Here is a 296-nt window from a genome sequence, read left to right on the forward strand (position 1 = left end):
CTGAGTTGGTCTGGGTGAGAAGGATCAGGAAGCAGTATTGGTTCCCCAGGTGTCTGGGGCCCCAAGACTAGGAATGGCACAGGGCCCAAACTAGGAGTATAGAATGGCAGGGGGGATAGAAGGGTGAATGTGGCTTAGCGAGTCCCGGCCTGGAGTGCTGCGCTATAGACTTGCCCCAAGAGGCCTGAGGATAGGAGAGTTAGCTGGTGGTTCAGGCCCAGGGAAGCAGAGAGAGGTGAGGGCGGGGCCAGGACCAGAAGCAGTGCTCCTGGAGCCCAAGAAAGGGACTGAGTTGG

This window comes from Nannospalax galili, unplaced genomic scaffold (assembly GCF_000622305.1).
Source record: "Nannospalax galili isolate Female #2095 unplaced genomic scaffold, S.galili_v1.0 scaffold135, whole genome shotgun sequence".
In the NCBI taxonomy this organism is placed as follows: domain Eukaryota; kingdom Metazoa; phylum Chordata; class Mammalia; order Rodentia; family Spalacidae; genus Nannospalax; species Nannospalax galili.